The sequence below is a fragment of the Colobus angolensis genome, unplaced genomic scaffold, assembly GCF_000951035.1.
Source record: "Colobus angolensis palliatus isolate OR3802 unplaced genomic scaffold, Cang.pa_1.0 Scaffold393, whole genome shotgun sequence".
NCBI classification, from domain to species: domain Eukaryota; kingdom Metazoa; phylum Chordata; class Mammalia; order Primates; family Cercopithecidae; genus Colobus; species Colobus angolensis.
The window spans coordinates 1,174,348-1,180,033 of NW_012117299.1; positions in this window are offsets into that span (position 1 = coordinate 1,174,348).

Sequence of the window (5,686 nt, forward strand, 5' to 3'; positions counted from 1 at the left end):
TTTGTTGCAGTATACATCTTATGTAATACTTACATGCAATATTGAGGACATAGCTATACATAGAAAAGTGTTGTTTATCCAAAATTCAAATTCAACTGGTGTCTTATATTTTTATTTGCATTTATATTTATTTTGTTAATTTACAGCAACCTAAAAATAAGGACAGACAGAATTTTGGTTTTGTTTGTTTTCTGAGACGAGTCTTGCTCCGTAGCCCAGGCTGGAGTGCAGTGGCACAATATCAACTCACTGCAACCTCTGCCTCTCGGGTTCAAGAGATTCTTCTGCCTCAGCCTACAAAGTAGCTGAGACTACAGGTGCCCGCCACAATGCCCGGGTAATGTTTGTTTTTGTTTTGTTTTGTTGAGACAGGGTCTCACTCTGTCGCCCAGACTGGAGTGCAGTGGAGCGATCTCAGCTCACTGCAACCTCCGGCTCCTAGGTTCAAGCAATTCCTCAGCCTCAGCCTCTTGAGTAGCTGGGATCACAGGCATGAGCCACCCCACGCCCAGCCAGAATTTTGAATTCATGTTCAACTACATATTAAACTTTTCAGTGAGGCGCAGTAGCTCACACTTGTAATCCCAACACTTTGGAAGTCCGAGGTGGATGGATCACCTGAGGTCAGAAGTTTGAGACTAGCCTGGCCAACATGGTGAAATCCTGTCTCTACTAAAAATACAAAAATCAGCCGGGCATGGTGGTAGGCACCTGCAATACCAGCTACTCTGGAGGCTGAAGCAGGAGAATTGCTTGAACCTGAGAGGCAGGTTGCAGTGAGCTGAGATCTTGCCACTGCACTCCAGCCTGGGTAACAGAACAAGACTCCATCTCAAAAACAAACAAACAAACAAAAAAAGAAATAAACTTTCCAATGACTGATGTAAAAATATTATTGCTGCATTTTTTTTAATTTCTTAACTTTTTAATAGACATGGGGTCCCACTATATTGCCCAGGCCAGTCTCGAACTCCTGGGCTCAAGAAATCCTCCTGCCTCAGCCTCTCAAAGTGCTAGGATTACAGGTGTGAGCTACCACACCTGGACAGATGCACATTTTACTTTCATAATTATAGCCTTAATGAGTATGTTTACAGACATATATATATTCATATTTGTGTTTAGAAAGAATTCTGGAAGGAGCCACAAGAAACTGTTAACTGTAGTTGCCTGAGGGAAGGGTGAAATGGAAATGGGACAGAGGGATTGATGAGGAACAGAGCTGGGGAGAAATTTTTCACTGAATATATTTACATATTTTTAAATCATATGAATATTTTGCCTATTCAAAATACTACATTTTAAAAGAAAAGAAAAGAAAAATCAGTTTTGCAAGCCAGGTACAGTGGCATGCAACCATAGTCCCAGGTCCTCTGGAGGCTGAAGCAAGAACAACACCTGAGCCCAGGAGTCTGAGGCTGTAGAGCCCTACGATCATGCCTGTGAATAGCCCCTGCACTATGACCTGCGCAACACAGTGTGAAATTAAATAATTTAAACTTAAAGCTGTTGGAAATTTAAAATATTTTCCGCCTTGAGAGGAATGTGGCTATGCGGCCTGAATCACATAGCATGAAGCTACAACTTCTGCTTCTCTGATTGTAGATTAAATCTCATCTTCATTCTTGTCCTGCAAATGATTAGGAAAAACTGAATGGTACTAGAAGTAGCAAGACCTTATCTCTAAAAATAATAATAATTTTTAAAAATCAGTTTTTCATAATGGCAGCAGACAAAAAATTATCACTGCAGTGTCTATGGCTAACAAAAGGCCCCAGAGAAACTAGAGCCCAAAATCCATGACAATGGAAAGAAACCACAGTGTTAGAAATGCTTGTGAACAGTTATGTTTGAGTCAGAATGGGAATGGTGATGTTTTGCTGGGTACCAACTAGCACACCTGGTTAATGGGAAGATAACCAAGGTGTAAGGTTTTTTGTCTTTTTTTTTTCAGCAAATTGCAATACGGTAAGTATACTATGATTCTAGTTTTTTTAAAAAAATTATATATCAGGAAAGTGTGAAAAAATTTAACGAAGTCTGAACGATGGAGACCCCAGACACAGAGCCTATTTAGCATACTGAAGGAGCACTAGGCTCCAAAGCTAGACCATGGAAGAATCCCATTATTGTCACTTACCAGCCACGTAATCTTGACTTGTGATTTAAACTCTGTGGTCTGCCCTGTGAAAAATGGTAATATTAATCATTCCCCAATTATATCACTATTGTGATAATCCAATCAATTAAATCCTGTTAGAAATCCAAATAGTGCCTAACATGTGGAAAATACTTATTAAAAGGTACTGATTTGTTGTTGTTGTTGTTGTTGTTGTTGAGACAGAGTTTTGGTATTGTTGCCCAGGCTGGTGTGCAATGGTGCGATCTTTGCTCACTGCAACCTCTGCCTCCCAGGTCCAAACGATTCTCCTGCCTCCGCCTCCCAAGTAGCTGGGATTACTGGCATACCACAATACACCTGACTAATTTTGTATTTTCAGTAGAGACGGGGTTTCACCACGTTGGTCAAGCTGGTCTCAAACTCCCAACCTCCCGTGATCCTCCTGCCTCAGCCTCCCAAAGTGCTGGGATTACAGGCGTGAGCCACTGTGCCCGGGAAAAGGTACTGATTTTTAAATTGTTGCTAAGGTGGCACTGTCCAATAGAAACAGGTATACTTCATATGAAATTTTAAGTTTTCTAATAGCCATATTTTAAAAAGACAAAATATTTTTATTTATTCATATTAGCATTTCAAAATATAAACAATATAAAAAATGAGATATTTTGCATTCTTTTAATTTTTTTCTTTTTTTTTTTGTGATGGAGTTTCACTCTTGTTGCCCAGGCTGGAGTACAATGGAGCAATCTCAGCTCACTGCAACCTCCATCCCCACCCCACAGAGTCAAGCGATTCTCTTGCCTCAGCCTTCCGAGTAGCTGAGATTACAGGCTGTGCGACACCATGCCCAGCTAATTTTTGTATTTTTAGTAGAGATGGGGTTTCACCATGTTGGCCAGCCAGGTCTCTAACTCCTGACCTCAAGTTATCCACCCACCTCAGCCTCCCAAAGTGCTGGGATTACAGGCATGAGCCACTGTGCTCAGCCCCTAAATTTTCAATTGAGAATATAATGAATCATTTTTATAAAAGTTCTACTGCCTTTCAGAAAAACTTCAAAAGAGATTAAATAGAAACATCAAGGATTCCTTTACTTCTTTTAAACAAAACACAACTTCTGGTTTGTTTATTATTTACTTAGTTTACCTAAATAACCTGAAAAAACATTCTTGAAATTAATTTATACATCCAGCTCTTGAGTTGGGTAATTCTTCATTTTTCTGGCCCTGACATTGCACTCTTTTTTTTTTTTTTTTTTTTCCCAACAGTCCAGGCTGGAGTGCAGTGGCGCAATCTCCGCTCACTGCAACCTCCGCTTCCCAGGCTCAAGTGATCCTCCTTTCAGCCTCCAAAGTAGCTGGGACTACAGGCGCGAGCCACCACTCCCAGCTATTTTTTTGTATTTTCAGTAGAGATGGGGCTTCACCATGTTGGCCAGGCTGGTCTCGAATTCCTAGCCTCAAGTTATCTGCCCGCCTCGGCCTCCCAAGGTGCTAGCATTACAGGCCTGAGCCACCATGCCCAGCTGACATTGCATTCTATTTAAGATTCCTGCTTTAAGCATGTTCTGACTAGGCCGGATGCGGTGGCCCATGCCTATAATCCCAGCACTTTGGGAGGCCGAGGCAGGGGATCGCTTAAGCCCAGGAATTCAAGACCAGCCAGGGCAATATAGAGAGATCCTGTCTCTGCAAAACTTAAAATGAATTAGCCGAGTATGGTGGCACGAGCCTGTGGGCCCAGCTACTGGGGAGGCTGTGGTGGAAGGATTGCTCAGGCCGGAGTTTGAGGCTGCAATGAGCTGTGATCATGCCATTGCAGTTCAGCCTTGGTGACGGAGTGAGATCCTGTATCAAAACTAAAAAACTGTTCTGTCCATCCTCCTGAAATCTCATTGGTTTCAGGGATGATAGGTTGGTAGTTTACCTCTAGAGGAGTAGTGGAAGCAATTATTCACTGGTCCCCCAACCTGTGTTGTTTTTCTCTCCCTCAAAGAACTTCCTATTTGTCATGCAAGAAGCCTGGATAGAACCTCATTATAACATAGCAAAGTAATTAACCCTCTGTCTAAATACTGTGGAATTTTGTTGTTGAAATTCTTTGACTTTGGTTTTAAATTTCTTTTTGGTTTACTGATCACTCCTGAAAGACCATAATCTACAAAAGTTGTGGCCCCTCTTCTAGACAAGTGCACGGAGACCACACATAAAACTGTCAGTATATAACCTTTCCTACTGTTTGGTTTTTACTGTTGTATAACACCTACTCAAAAGCATAATTCTTTCTGACTTCAGAGCAATTGACTTTTTATTTTATTGTGGTTTCTGATTGTATGAGCAATATATGGTTTTTTTTCAACATTCAGGAAAACAAAATAATACATAAAATACAAAGTAAAAGTTTTGATAATCTCACCCCTTAGAGATGCATTGTCTAATACAGTAGCTAATATCCACATTTGCCTGCTGAGCATTGGAAATGTGGCTAGTCCTAAATGAGATGTGCTATAAGTGTAAAATACACACCAGATTTCAAAGACTTAATTAAAAATAAGAATGCAAGGCTGGACAACATGGCAAAACTCCATCTGTAGTAAAAACACAAAAACTAGCTGGGCATGGTGGTGTGTGCCTGTAGCCCCAGCCACTCAGGAGGCAGGTGGGAGGATTGCTTGAGCCCAGGAAGTTGAGGTTGCTGTGAGCCGAGATTGGGCCACTGCACTCCAGCCTGGGCAACAGAGCAAGACCTTACCTCAAAAAAAAATAAAATAAAATCACAGCTACTTGGGAGGCTGAAACAGGAGAATTGCTTGAACCCAGCACAGGGTGTGGGAGGGGAGTGAGCCGAGATTTCGCCATTGCACTCCAGCCTGGGCGACAGAATGAAACTCCATCTCAAAAAAACAGAAAAGAAAAACAAAATAAGAAAACTAAGTGAATAAGTTCTTTATTTTTTACAGAACAATATGAATATATTTTTTAAATTCTAACTTTAATTTCTACCTGGAAGATTTCTAGTGCTTAAAAGCTTCGGCACATTAAAAGAGTGGTAGTTTTGCTCTTTCCTCCCACCTTTAACTTGATTCATTTTTTTAATTAAAATAGTTTTTATTTTTTAATTTATTATTTTTATAGAAACAGGGTCTCACTATGTTGCCCAGGCTGGTCTTGAACTCCTGGCCTCAAGCAATCCTCCTGACTCAGCCTCCTAAAGTGCTGAGATTACAGCTATGAGCTATCACACCTGGGTGATTATTCTTTTCTGAGACGGAGTTTCACTGTTGTTGCCTAGGCTGGAGTGCAATGGTGCCATCTGGCTCACCGCAACCTCTGTCTCCTGGGTTCAAGCAATTCTCCTGCCCCAGCCTCCCAAGTAACTGGGATTACAGGCATGCACCACCACACCCCGCTAATTTTGTATGTTTAGTAGAGACGTGGTTCCTCTATGTTGGTCGGGCTGGTCTTGAACTCCCAATCTTAGGTGATCTGCCTGCCTTGGCCTCCCAAAGTGCTGGGATTACAGGCGTGAGCCACCGCTAGCCTGGCCCTTTTTTTTTTTTTTTTT